Here is a 15,408-nt window from a genome sequence, read left to right as displayed (position 1 = left end):
GTAACGGGGTATCAAGTGATCAAGTGATATATAAGTTATATATATATATATATGGATATATAATCACCACTCAGAAAAAAACTCATAAATGTAGTACATATGAAGAATCTAAAACATTTTTTGGATGGTGAACTGCCTATGTTTGAATTACTCTCTACAACCGATTCCTTTGGACAGAGCCAAAGGAACTGTTTTGATGCAGTTTTTTAGTGGTTATTTTGAACAAAAAATTATAAAAAGGGAGAGGAGACTGAGAGACAGTACCCCAGGCAAGGACAGGTTTTCTGTTTGGGTCAACACAGGAACCATCTTTGGCACCACATCTCATCCCCCAAACTCCACCCTTGAGAACAGAGCCAGAGTGTAACCCAACATCCCTCCAAAAAATTAATAATATTAGATGAACAAATGTATTTGTTTGAATAGTGATTTCTAAATCTTAAAATCTCATCATTAAAGAACACTTTATTCTTTAGGACAATGAAAGTAGGATTTATTCTTTTGTTTGGATACTGGGAATGGATCCATGGAAACACAGTCACCTTTGAATTATCTGTCCTATTAGGTGAACAGTATGAATCCAGCACCAATAAGGCTTTTAATTATTTTAAGATATTAATTAAAAAGGCCCATTTATTATAGGAATTCACCTATAAGTTGTAAAACAGTCTTTGTTGAAAGTCAAAACTAGGGGGCTGGAGCAATAGTACAGCAGGTAGGGTGTTTGCCTTGCACGCAGCCGACTGGGGTCAATTCCAAACACCCTATATGGTCCTCCGAGCACCTCCAGGAGCAATTTCTGAGTACAGAGCCAGATGTAACCCCTGAGCATCACAAGGTGTGACCCCAAAAATAAAAAAAATCAGAACTAATAGAGAACAAAGAAGAACTATTGATTGTAGTTTTGAGTATATTAACAAATGTATACTGAAATGTCAAAGGAAATAGTACAGGGGATAAAGTGATTGCCTTGCATGTAGCTAGCCCTGGTTCCATCCCAGCTTCTTTCAATAAAACCTACTCTATTGTTGAATTCTCTCCCTTTGACAAAATTCCTTCCTTCTTTGTATTAATCTATGTTCTCCCACTTCTGCTCACATTATACTCACCATCTCTTTTAAGATCACTTCATCCTGACTTAATCATACAATAGTTTAAATACCTTTCCATATTCCCAGTTTGCATGCCTACCATTTATTTCACAAAGTTAAACAAAATGCACTACTTTAAAATTGCTAATACACTTAATTTTTAATACACTTAATTTCTTTCAAAGGTAGGCCAAGAAAATCATTATAAGTAATTCAAGGTAAAGTGTGTTTTATTTTGTATAAATATGAATAAAAGGAGCTTTTGAACAGTAAGCTAACTAGAAACAATTAATTGACAATTTATTTTCTTACTTCCAAAATAAAATGACAAGAAAACTGGTATGTTATCTTTTGAAATTTTTTTCACGTACTTTAATATATTTAGTCCACATACTCATACACATCGGTATGTATGATTATCACGTCTTTTATTTTATACACTTCGATCAAACTTTCAAACAATAAGAAAATTCTGAAAGTCCTTTGTCAGGCAAGGTTAAACAATAACAACCCAAGTGGATTTTTGGATAAAGGTACTAGCTGAAAGAAGAGAAAACGAGTTGGTTTTCTCTGTTTCAACAAGCATGTAAGGGATAATATTGGTAGCGACTTGAAAAAGAATTACGCTCCCATGTAGGGCCAAGGTTAAGACTAAGATATTAGAGGCTAGGAGAGCAAAGTAACTACAACAGTTCATATGCTTTTGAGAGTATTTCTTTGTATGGGAGAGATTGATTTTCCCACAACTTTTCCCAGTACCCCGACGTTTAGTCTTTATTAAATGACCCAAGAAAATATGAGCGGCCAAGAAGGCTTAGATTTCCTTAGCCCACAGTTATATATACTCAATAGAGTTTTCACTAAAATTACTGAGAGTTTTATAAGAGTAAATGAAATCAACCAAGTGTACTATTATTTCAACAGTGTACATGAAGCTTTTGTTGTTCTTTCTTAACTCAATTCTGTAATTTTTTCAGAATTCTATAATCAGCTTCTCACGGATGTAGCTACAGTGTTAATAAATACGAAAAAGATTTTATGTTAAAAATTTGGCTCACTGCATGCATTTTTAATTTAAGAGAATAAAATTATGCATCTTTTTTTCTCTATTTCCTCCACAAAAGTACTTTGAAGTAAATTACACTGGGCATTTCTTCTTTCCAAGAAATGACTTCAACTAGAGATCAGAACAAAGATACTTTAGCTGCTCTTGGTTCCTTATCTAAAAATAATGAGAACCACCTTTTTCTCTGACAATTTAAAAACTCATACTCAAAAAAATAAATAAATAAAGTATGGAAGCGCTCCAGATATAATAGAAACCAAAGGGTCAAATTGATACTACAGTGGACAGGGTACTTGCCTTGCACAAAGCTAATCCAGGTTTGATCCCTGTCACTGGATCTGGTCCCCTGAGCCATGCCAGGAGTGATCCCTTAGTGCAGAATGAGGAGTAAGCCCTGAGCACTACTGGAGTGTGGCCCAAACAAAATACAAAAAAATATGAAGGGAGACCAAATATTCCCTGCTTTCAAACCACTCAAATTCTGGAATATATTATATCTCAATGTATTATATTGAGATTATGGATCTCAATGTATTATATCTCAATGTATTGGATTATATCTCAATGTATTATATCCCAATGTATTATATCTCAAATTCAAGAATTTGAGATATTTGAGATTTGATAGGCATTTTCTTTCCATGCTGACAATGCAAGTTCAATTTCAGACACCTAATATTCCCCCCGAGTCCCTCCTGGGGTGATACATTAGGATAAAGCAAGGAGTAAGACTTGAGCACCTCCGGGTGTGGCCCCCAAGGTCACTCAAATATGCATCTTGGTTTTCTGTTCTCCACATTACTAAATTTTTACATTTATTTTTCACATTGCTTTCAGTTTTTAGTTTTGCTTTTATTTTTCACTTGCTTTGGAATTTTTTGTCTTCTTAGTTTTATTTTCCTTCTAGTAACCTTATTTTCTCCTATTCTTATTCCAACTCAATGAAGTACATTACCATGTTAATTTTTCTTATTGTTTTTATTTCCTATTCTAAGAAATATGCATAAAATGATTACTGAGCCAGGAGTAACCCCTGTGCATCGCTGGGTATGACCCAAAAAGCAAAAAAAATTAAAAAAAAAGAAAAGGTGGTTTAATGTTGAGTCTTAATCTAGTCACAGGTCATCTAACATCACTTTTATTTCATTCTAATAACAGAATAGGTCAGACAAAATTCGGTGTAATAGGAAACTACAGAAGGACTCAAGAACTGAAGGCATAATACAGTGAAGTTAATTGGGGCACTTTCTGGAGAGTATCCAGCAATATGCACAGTTCATTAAAAATATATACTGTACATATCATATTGTATTCTATGCTCTAAAATTCATTATTTATTAATATCTTATTATCTATAACATTGTATAAGACTTCCCTCTTCTTGGAATTTTTCTCTACTCTAAACACAAGAAGAGACCTGGACTCTCTATCCTTTTTTCCCTTTCTCTAATTCAGTCTTAAACTTCTACAGACAGAATTCTCCATAGTATTTCCCAATAAATTATTTTTAACCACTTGCAATATAAACACTCAGAGCCATTGATACAGTCACATCAGCAAAATGGTAAATAACTCCCCACAGAAGCATTGAAAAACAAGCAGAAACTGTCAAAATCAACTTTAGAAAACATCCAAAATTTACAGGAAACCAAGCAAACACTGAAGCAGAGAAAAACACCACTTTAAAATGGCAGGAAAATTTCGTAGCTGTTTTTTGAGTCCTGCTTACATTAGCATCCTAACATTCTGGTGATCTTAAGCCTTTGAAATATTAATGCACCTGATGAAAGCAGGTGATTTTTAGTGATATTATAAAGTCCTGCTCTGGCCAATGGTTCACATCTGCTGGTATCTGGTAGGTTATGGGGCGTAATAGCTCAAACTATTTGGTTAGTGACTAAAATTGTGGGTACATGTACCCACAATAGTAGCTTTTCTACTCCCTTTGTTGTTCCTAGGGAATTTTTGTAGTGGCCAGTATCAGTTTCAGCAAGGTTCACCTTCAGAAAAATTATCTTAAAGTTAGTTGTACCAGGAGTAGCTGTCTGAATGCTGGGCTTCAGAGGACGCTAGATTGTTCTTGATTCAGTGTAAAGTTGAAGTTATTTCTGTGAAAACACAGCATTCAGCACACTCCTGCCTTTGGTTGGCATGTTACATCTGACTTCGTCTTGCCTGCCCTCTTTCTCTCTCCATCTACTTCTCTTCTCTCACTCTACTCCAAGTTATCTATGGTCCTGTGGTCCACAGAACTGAAAATTCCTGTGATGATGTCTATGTTCTCTGGTGAACTTTATTCCCTCAATGCAAACCCGCCCATCACACACTGTAGGACATTTCTTTCAACTCTGATTTGACGTGTTCTTTGTGTTGATGCCCCAGAAATGCTCTCAGAACTGTTCATATCCTGCCATTCTGAACTATATTGGTGTATTAAATTGTTAGCTCTGTCATAACAAAGTATCATCGGCAAGTGGGTTTAATCATATTTTCTCACTTCTGGAGGTTAGACATCTAAGATTAGTTGCTATTGGGCTACTTTCTTCTGTTGCCTTTTCCCTTGACTTGTAAGTGAAAATTATATTTTCATATGGTCTTCCTTCTGTATATTCATGTCCGATATTTTTCTTCCAATAAGATTATGTTGGCGTTCACCCTGGGGATCTTCTTTAAACTTAATCACTTCTTTGATTTTGTGTTATTTTTGTTTTGGAGGCCACACCCAGCTGTGCACAGGGCTTAATTCTGTTTCTGTGCTCAGGAGTCACCATTGCTGGTGCTCAGGTGACCATATGGGATTCTGGGGATCACACCTGTGTTCACTACATGCAAAGCAAACACCCTACCCATGTACTATCTCTCTGGACCCCTTAGTTGCTTTTTTAAAGACTACTTCTACAATAGGAGAAATAGCACAGCTGTTATTGCATTTGCATTGTATGTGATTGACCTGAGTTTGATCCCTGGCACCACAAAGGTCCCCAGAGCCCAGCCAGAAGTAAGCCTTGAGAGCAGATCCAGGAGTAAGCCCTGAGCACAGACAAGTGTGATCCCAAAACTAAAACCAACAACCAAACAAAAAAGATTACTTCCAAGGGCCAGAGAAATAGGATAGTAGGTAGGGGGCTTTTTGCACTTGGCCAGTCCAAGTTTGATCCTCGGCACCCCATACAGTTCCCTGAGACCCACCAGGAGTGATTCCTGAGTGCAGAGTCAGGACTAAGGCCTGAGCATCTCAGCCTGCCACCCCCAACCCAACCCACCCCCCCAAAAAGCCTACCTCCAAATATATCACGTTCTGAAATATTCAAGATAAATTTGAGGCAATGGACAAATTTCATCCAAGACAGATGAGTTATTTTAAACATTCACTTATCCTCCCTTCCTAACATCACTGAAGTGGCTAACCATGAGTATTCAATTTGATTAGGTTGCTGGTTGCTTGGCTGAGGTGCTCACTGAGGATCACAGACTTGGTGCAGTGCTGTGAGTGAGTCACCCAGGCTCACATGGGTTAGCTGTGGGGGTCATCGGAGTCAAAGTTTATCATTGCAGTGTTCACACAGACTAGATTGTGGAAGAGGAGAGACCTTTTGTGGCATTACCAGAGATCTCAAGTGGCCGTGCAGCGTGAAGCAAGCTTAGAGCTGTACGAAGATGCAAGGACATAACTTGCAGCCTCACATCTACAATATAGATACTATTGATCCCTCTGGACTCTCTCAGCACGAAAGTAACTCTCTTCATGGTGAATTACTTAAGGACATAAACTTATTCAATAATAACAATGGCAACAGCACACAACAGAGACGAAACACAGAACATTCATCTGCATAACATCTTGTAAGATAAGCATTAAGTGAGATTGAGTAATATTACACAACTAATCTTGAATTATATAGCTCATACTACCCAAATCTACAGTTCAAATCAGGTATTTTCTCCATTTCACATTCACATTTTGTCTTAGCACAAGAATCATTCATTTCTACAATGAGAGAAGAAAAATTATCCTCCAACACAAGATTGTCTTTCTTTAAAAATCTACAGAAATTTCCACATTTGCTTACCAGTTTTTCTCTGAGGAAAACTACCAGATTCTGTTTTGTAATAAAAATAACTTTACTTAACTTGTGTTATTGAAAGTATTTTGACTGTTGATCCACTATGAAATCAAGAAAAAAATATGATTAGCTTGAAAAAAATCTGTTCTGTTTTAGCATTTAGCAAATATTTATCTCATCAATACTTATCTCTACAATCTCTACAATCTCGAGTATTTTGCCCACACGCCAAAGCCTGGCAAGCTACCTGCGATGTATTCGATATGCCAAACACAGTTACAAGTCTCACAATGGAGACGTTACTGGGCCCGCTCGAGCTAATCGATGAACAACGGGAGGACAGTGCTACAATGCTACAATCTCTAAACAGAAAACTTACCTACCTTTTATCTTCAATCTCATCTAGGAATATAAAGCAAGAGATTGATGAGAAGCAGCAGGACATAGGGACCAAGCGCATTAAGGGTAGATGCATAATGTTCTGAGATTTAGTTTTATTTCCAAAGATATAATTGCAAGGGAAAGTTATAGATTTTAAAATAGTTTTATAATAAAAGAATCAACTTCATTAGTATGTCATATGTTATTTTTTGTTTGCTTTTGTTTTGGGGTCAGACCAGCAGGGCTAATGAGACCATGCAGTGCCTAGGATCAAATTTGTGCTTCGACAAGCATGCATACTTTGCTCCCCAGCCCTTTGTGTCATCTTCTTGGTCCTTCATATATTTTCTTCATCTCCTCTGTAACTTTGTCCTATTTGTTTTGTTGTCCTTGTATATTTTCATTTTTTTCTTAAGCAAAGTGCTTATTCATTATTAAATGTTTTCAAAGAATACAAGTTTGAACTGCTTGTCACCTTAATTTTATACTTTTTCTCCGATCTATTCAGTTCTCTGAATATTATAGTTATCTACATTTGTAAAATGTTCTCTTGCTTATTGTCTTGATTTAGTGACATTTTCATTTAAATTTTGATAGCACTTTAAATTTTAAATAAAATTTATGAGGCTGGAGAATAGCACAAGCGGTAGGGCGTTTGCCTTGCGTGCAGCTGACCGGCTGAGCCGGGTTAGATTCCTCCACCCCTCTCGGAGAGCCAGGCAAGCTACCGAGAGTATCTTGCCCGCACAGCAAAGCCTGGCAAGCTACCCATGATGTAGTCGATGTGCCAAACAGAGTAACGAGAAGTCTCACAATGGAGACGTTACTGGGCCCACTCGAGCAAATCGATGAAAAACGGGAGGACAGTGCTATAGTGGTACAGTGCTTTGAGGAAGTTTCTGTTCATCTCTTCTCTTCTTCTCTCATTTAGTTTATACATATATAAGTATCTTTAAAGTTTTCACCTTAATTGAAGTATTAGATCACACACATATTTGTGTGCATATATATACACACACATATATATTTGTGTATGTATATATATATATATACATATACACACACAAATACACACACATACACGGAGAGAGTATAGCAGTAAGATGTTTGACTTGTACAAATGCGTTTGTTCCTCAGCACTTCACATGGTCCCTGAGACCTGCCATATCCCTTAATTCCAAGCCAGGAATAATTCCTGAGCAATAATAAACGTAGACCCAACCAAACAAACAAAAAGCCAAAAACAAACCAAGGTTTGTTTATGGTCCAAAGCTTAATTCACTCTATATCAGTTATTGACACTTATCACTGACAAGTCATCTTTTGTTATTTTCTACTATCTTTGGGTAAACGTTCTTTGAAATATCCTGTACTTGCTACAGGGCAAGTAATGCATTACAAATTTGCTTCCCCCAATCTCACCCATCTCACCCCAGAATCAATCTATTTATATATAGCAAAAAAAAAAAAGATCTACTACATTGCTAAGAGCACCATCATTTCATTATTTTTCTATTTTTAATCTACCATTTTACCCAACCACTGAGTTTAAATTATGTGTCTTTAAATTTTAAAAGATTCTACCCAGTTATTTATAAAATCATTCCTTTCTCAAATTCCAAATACATATATGTACATATATTTATACACAGATGTACTTTTTTGCTATGGCTCATTTGATAATTATAACATCTGATGCCTTTTCTGATATATATATAATTATGATATTTATTATAGATTGGTATTGCTTTTTGCTCGAGCGGGCCCAGTAACGTCTCCATTGGAGAGTTTGTTGCTACTGTGTCTGGCATATCGAATACTCTCGGTAGCTTGCTGGGCTCTCCGAGAGGGGCGGAGGAATCGAACTCGGGTCGGCCATGTTGGCCGCTTGTAAGGCGAACGCCCTACTGCTGTGCTATCGCTCCAGTCCCGGTATTGCTTTATTTAATAATTTATTTTATAATTGTTTTTACAATGTTTATATAAACATTATCTGTGGAAATCCTCTAAGTCAGGTTTAAGATATACTTCTTAAGAAAGAATTTTAGTTTTAAGACCTAAATTTCTGGGAACTTTCCTTCTTTTCCTCTTCCTTCCTTCCTTCCTTCCTTCCTTCCTTCCTTCCTTCCTTCCTCCCTTCCTCCCTTGTTTTCCTTCTGTCTTTCCTTCCTTTCTTCCTCCTCACACTCCCCCTCCCCCTGCTTTATCAGGTTTTGTAATCTTTGGTCATTCACCAGCTTGATTTGAATCAGATACTTCAAATTAGTACCCAACTGCATGACTTCATCTTTTTCTTATAGACAAGTAGCAGCATATATTCCACTCTATATATAACCAGGTTTTTTATACACAATCATCCATTCTTGGACACTTGGTTGTTTCCAGATTCTAGCAGTTGTAAACAGTGCTGCAATGAACATAAGAGCATACATGATTTTTTCAGAATAGAGTTATTGTGCCATTGGTGAAGGTACCCCAAAGTTAAATTTCTAGGTCATATGAAAGTTGAATTATTAGTTTCTGTTTTCAACAAATGTTGAATCAGTTGACATGTCCACCAGCAGTTTCTTTCCTCCCACATTCCTGCTAACACTAATTGTTTTTATTCTTTTTGATATGTGCTAGTCTTGCTGGTGTGAGGTTCTATTTCATTAATGTTGTGATTGAATTTCCCTGATAATAAGTTAGGTACATTTTTTTTATCAGGGAAATTCAAATTTCAGCATCAATAAATTAGTCCCTCATACCAGTGTGGATCTAAAGTAAGGACTAATGGAATAGTCCTGAGAACCAAAAGACAGATCATCAGATATATGTAGAGCTACCTATGACAAAGGAGCAGATCACATGAAGTGGAGCAAGAAAAATTTCTTCATCCAATGTCATTAGGAACTCAGACCCCCTATCTCACACATGCATAAAAGTTAATTCAAAATAAATGAAAGATGTCAATATCATAACTGAATCCATAAGTTATATTAAGGGAAACATAGGCAAAACTTTTTGTGATTTTGAATCCAGATACAACTTTGATGATTCACTTTATTTTCTCTATTTCCATCTTCAGAAAGACGGATACATTTTCAACCAATCACTGTGAATGGAGATTCAGAGTCCCAAATTCTCATTTCTTTAGCTTTTTCATACCCCAACTAGAAGCAAGAGAATTTTCTCTTGTTCTTTTTTACCAGTAGTTATTATCCTTATCCACTCTTTCATTAAATATGAAGGTTTTAGGTGTAACTCCCATCCTGTACAGATAAGTTTGATCTCTGCTTCTTATCTTATCATGGTTATTAAAATCAAATCTTTGTCAGGTGTATGCAAAACATGACCTGGGGTCAAGTCTATTCTATTTTTCATTTCATTTCATCATCCTGTTATTCGTTGATTGCCTCGAGCAGGCCCCAGTAACGTCTCTTTCATCCTAGCCCTGAGATTATATTCAAGGCTATTTAGGAGAATGAGACCCATCATTGTTACTGGTATTTGGCATATTTGGTACGCCATGGGGAGTTTGCCAGACTCTGCCCTGTGGGCAGGCTACATTCGATAGCCTGCAAGTTTGTCCAAAGTAGGAATAAGACAATAAGATGTCATAAAAAAAAAGTTCTGTTAAGATGTCCGGGATCTGGATTTTATAGTCTCTGAGTCTTGGCCGCTGATGGGATTACACGGCGTCAGGGGGCCAGGTGGTGGGTGTGACCCCCGCCTACTGGAATTTGGAGGATCTGGGTGGAAGATGCTCGACTCCAATTCGAGTAGGCTTGGAGGTCTCGGCCCCGGAACCCGCGTGGCTTTGTCCCTCTGCCAGTACCTTCATGTGTGCGGATAGCACACCCACCACCTGGCCCCCTGGCGCCGTGTAATCCCATCAGCGGCCAAGACTCAGAGACTATAAAATCCAGATCCCGGACGAGAACAGTGCAGTCTCTGCCCCCGCGCCTGGGTGTTCCTTCCCGGAGCCCCTCGGAGGGGAGCGGGTTGAGCTTTCCTCCCCACCCCGACCAGGGCTCCGGCAGCCAAAGACCTCCAGGACCAGCCACCACCATGCTGAGACCACTCTCCGCACACATGAAGGTACTGGCAGAGGGACAAAGCTACGCGGGTTCCAGGGCCGAGACCTCCAAGCCTACTCGAATTGGAGTCGAGCATCTTCCACCCAGATCCTCCAAATTCCAGTAGGCGGGGGTCACACCCACCACCTGGCCCCCTGGCGCCGTGTAATCCCATCAGCGGCCAAGACTCAGAGACTATAAAATCCAGATCCCGGACGACAACAGTGCAGTCTATTCTATAGCCTTTTCTTTATGTCCTGTGAGACTTCCATGTTTTTAAGAGTGGGATTGAAAGTTACCATATAAGTATCCAAAATGCTAAATTTTGCTACTTGCTTATATAAACTAAAATATACACTTTGGCTAACTCTATAAGATTTAGTCAATTGCTATATGGCGGGTAGGGCGCTTGCCTTACAAGCGGCCAACATGGCCGACCCGAGTTCGATTCTTCCGCCCCTCTCGGAGAGCCCGGCAAGCTACCGAGAGTATTCGATATGCCAGACACAGTAACAACAAAGTTTCCAATGGAGACATTACTGGGCCCGCTCGAGCAAATCGACGATCAACGGGAGGGCCTTTACCTTTACCTTTACCTTACCTATAATATTTAGTCAATTGCTGTTTTAACTATCAGAATTTACCATCAGTGGGAGCGCACTCTCACGTCAGACTACCATGTTTCTCATGTTGATTCATTTATGGATCCCAAAATTTCTATGACACACTTCAGAAATAATTCATGGATTTAAAAATAAATTTTGTATATTTAATGTACATATTTAAATGTTTTTCTCCCTAGAATCTTATTTGACATATACTTTTGGATCCGAATAATGGCAAAAATGTTTAAAATTTAAACAACCTACCATTAAAAGAAGTAGATGTTTTAAACATACTTGCACCTAGTAAAACAGTGAGACACAAATATTTTTATTATATAGAACTCTGTTCATTTGCTTAAATAAGTACTTTTCTTTGTATATATGCAGGTATGTTTATTTACACATACATGACTAGGATATATTTTTTATACATTTGAAATTCATTAATGTATATAAACATTAAATCATGGTGTTGTTCATACACAGATATATACTGTGTATTAAACTGTGTATTTTTTATATTTATATACACTGAAATGGAAGACAAATTAGATTTTATATACTTATGGAGATATATAATGTGTATATATTTGAAATTAAGATATAGATAAGTTATTTATTGAAGGTTCAAATATAAAATAAAATATTCAGAGTTAAAATGATACAAATAATATTATTAATTACATAGTTAACACATTATGTAATGTGTTGCCTAATTATTCACTGCACCATTATTCATTAAAGCACTGAACAAGCACAATAGCTGGGGTATGGAATCAACCTAGGTATTCACTAACAGATGAGTGAATAATGAAAGTGTAGTGTATACTCATGATAGAATACTACACAGCTGCAAGGAAGGATGAAAGATTGCAATTCACTGCATCTTGGATGGAACTGGAGGATATCATGTTAAGATGAAGTGAGTCAGAAGAAGAACAAATACTGAATAATCTCATGTATCAGTGGTATATAGAATAACAGGCTCATGAAATACAAGATATTAAAGGGGGGATACCTAGATTAACCTTGACCCAGTATTTCATTTCATTTCATCATCCTGTTAATCGTCGATTGCCTCGAGCAGGCCCCAGTAACGTCTCTTTCATCCTAGCCCTGAGATTATATTCAAGGCTCTTTAGGAGAATGAGACCCATCATTGTTACTGGTATTTGGCATATTTGGTGCGCCACGGGGAGTTTGCCAGACTCTGCCCTGTGGGCAGGCTACATTCGATAGCCTGCAAGTTTGTCCAGATGTTTTGATAAGATGTCGCGCGGCCGCGAATGCGGCCGCGCGGTTCCGGGAGCTGCATTTTGTAGTCTCTGAGTCTTGGCCGCTGATGGGATTACACGGCGCCAGGGGGCCAGGTGGTGGGTGTTAAAACCCAGGGAAGGAAAAAAAAATTCGAGAAGATTAAGAAGAGGTAAATGGGAGATAACAAGGGGATTTGGGCACATGAGTGGTGTAGAGCTGTATTACATGCATACATCTAAACCACAGAGCCGCCAACACTGAAAACATGAGAACCAGCTGAAACAACCAAACTTAAAATTGTGTCTTCCAGTGGGCAGACTAGGGTGTTGGAGGGAGCGGACCAGGGAAAGAAAGTCAACAGCAGTGGAAGGATTAGTGCTGAGCTTAAAATTCAACCAGGAATAACGTTGTTAATCATGGCACCTTAACAGATTCTTTTTAGACTATACATGCATAAATATTATGTGTGAAAACACCCCAAAATAGTAAATATATGTGCAATGTATAATTGCAATATATAGATATATTGGTGCCAGAGAGAGAGTGCAGTGGGTAGGGCACATCTTGCACACACAGATCTGGGTTTAATCCCCAGAAAACCGTATGCTCCCACCAACTCACCAGAAGTGATCCCTGAGTGAAGAATCAGGGGTAACCACTGAGCACTGTCTGGTATAGATCCCAAATAAAATATATAAGAATATTAATTATGCAATTAATGTATTATATATGTTATCTAATAGTGCATACTTATGTATACTATAAGTACATTTATGTATACTATAAGTAATGTATCATTCAAGTACATTATTTAAATAGATATGTAAATATGAATATGTTATGTGAATATGTATTAATATTTACATATCTGTATACATCTCACATTTTATATAACTTTATGGCTATATGTGACAAATAAATGTTATTTTATATAAATTTATTACAGATATATTTTAGATTTCATATAAATATCTAAAGTTAATGACTGTCCTCCCGTTCATCGATTTGCTCGAACGGGCCCAGTAACGTCACCATTGTGACAATTGTTACTGTGTTTGGCATATTGAATACGTCATGGGTAGCTTGCCAGGCTTTGCCGTGCGGGCGAGATACCCTCAGTAGCTTGCCTGGCTCTCTGAGAAGGGCGGAGGAATTGAACTCGGGTCGGCCATGTTGGCTGCATGCGAGGCAAATGCCCTATCCCTGTGCTATCGCTTCAGCCCAAAGTTAATGACAAGAACATATAAATATTATACTATCATCATGTATATAATTAATTTCCTCTAAAGCCATCCACTATAAGTAGAATGTGATCAAGCCTGAGACCAAAGTAAATTATAAGTCTATCAAAATGTTTATATTCATTAGGTTATCATCTCTCTGAAATTTACATCCTACGATAAGAGAACAGCAGAATCACCTAAAAGCTATCAAGAGGGACTGGGATCCTTTGTTTTATTTTATTAAGAATTCCAGGAAATTTAGTACATTGTATCATCACTATCTACTTCCACAATATTTTCATCATTCTACAGGGAAACACCACAAACATTAAATCCTTTTTTTCTGCACCACACCTCCTAACTTCAGGTATTTCTCTCTGAATTTTTCTATTATGGACATCTCATGTATATGGAACCAAACAATATGAGACCATACGCTTTTGCTTTTATTCAATGGACAGCTTTTCAAATTTCATCCTTGTTGTATCATGCAAAAGTATTCCACTATCCTTTATAACTAAATTTATTAAATGTTCTATTATATTGACTTCAAATTTTCAGATAATTAGTGTCTGAAGAAATTTCAACAGCAAGCTGCTTTTTTGGAGACCTTTTGTGTGTCTCTGGATCATGGCCTTTAAGGAGCTTATGTATTAGCCTGGAGACAGGGTCCCATGGGGATGGGGGCTAAGGGGAACCGGCTCATTCCCTGTCCCTTGAGGCCTGGAGTTTGCCATCACTGAACTCTCGTATCTGCACTTCTCATTGGGTTCTGAAAGTTGGGAGCTACCGGGGTTTTTAGGGACAGGTGGAGGGACAACCCCTACACCTGTCTAAGGCACCTGGGTAGAGTTAGGCTGGCTAAAAATCCAGAGACAACTCTGCAATGAGCTGCTCGGTTTGGAGATTTTTTTTGTGTCTCTGGATCATGGACCCTGGAGGTTCTAGGTTCTTTGGGCTGGAGCGATAGCACAGTGGGTATGATGTTTGCCTTGCATGCCGCTGACCCAGGTTCGATTCCCCACCCCAGGTAGGGACTATTTGACATCAAATTTCAACATTATAAGTTCAACGTACACTGTAGCTGTGAAATGATGAGAAAATAACATTTAATTTTAAGTATGGACTTTAAATTTTGTATGCATTGTCACATTATAATCATCATTTTGTTTGTTTGTTTTTAATATAGTGACACTCCAGCTCTCACTAATTGAGAATCTTCATTTATAGTGTTTGAATATCTGAATGAGTTTTACTTACTTGTGTGATATTATATACAATCATTGTTAAGATGAACAGAAAGAAAGCAAAGAGGCTACTTAAGCTGTTAATGTAAAAAGGATTATTTTATAAGTATCCATTATTCTGATTTATATACAATTACATCTACATATATGGATTTCTAAATACCTACTCTTCTATTTAAATTCACAAATTGTGACTTATTTTAATAAAGTTATAACTTTCTTTAATTTTGTTTCCTTCATTTCAGATCAATTCAAACTACACTAAGCATATATATATATATATAAAATGATATATCTATGATGATTTACCATCACTAAATTTCAACTGTTTTAAACTTTCTTTTAAGAAGTGACCATAACTATATAAACACATTCAGCTTTTCAAACAAAATTTTCTTAGCAAATACCATAACTAG

Source organism: Sorex fumeus, unplaced genomic scaffold (assembly GCF_029834395.1).
Source record: "Sorex fumeus unplaced genomic scaffold, SorFum_2.1 ptg000046l, whole genome shotgun sequence".
Taxonomy (NCBI): Eukaryota; Metazoa; Chordata; class Mammalia; order Eulipotyphla; family Soricidae; genus Sorex; species Sorex fumeus.
This window is presented reverse-complemented; position numbering follows the sequence as displayed.